We start from the raw sequence: 536 nt of genomic DNA on the forward strand, positions 1-536 counted from the left end.
GAAATCTGCGGGCGCAGATTCCGTATGGGCGTGGTAATCACTGAAGGTTGAAGGTGACACAACAGAGGTTTAATGCAAAGAGACGCATTTAATGAAATGTTCATGAGTCTATCTGTCTTTGTCTGACAAGGGTAAACTTCACTATGACAGTAAGAGGGAGACAGACTAAAAGCCAGCTAAACAATGTCTTGGTTTGGGCAAGATGCATGTAAAAGAAAAGAGAACTTAGCCTGATCAGATATCAACAGTCACTCATAAACACTACACAAGCTACTTTCTACTTTTGGATCTCTAATCCAACATTAGTAGCAAGGTCTTTGCTCTCTTTCAGGGTGGTATTCTTCTGGCCGTTGGGCTCATCTTTGATGTGGAGATGAATGTGTAGGATAATGTTGGTCCACTATCTCACTGGCCATTTACATGTCATGAGAACAGCAAACCAGTGAAAAAACAGGGTCTCTAATCTGGTGCCCATGCTGGGACAGGGCCACGAGTTCGCTCACAGCACAGTGGTAGTGCTGTGTGTGTGTGTGTGT

Source organism: Morone saxatilis, unplaced genomic scaffold (assembly GCF_004916995.1).
Source record: "Morone saxatilis isolate NCDOM2014 unplaced genomic scaffold, NCSU_SB_2.0 Contig5, whole genome shotgun sequence".
In the NCBI taxonomy this organism is placed as follows: domain Eukaryota; kingdom Metazoa; phylum Chordata; class Actinopteri; family Moronidae; genus Morone; species Morone saxatilis.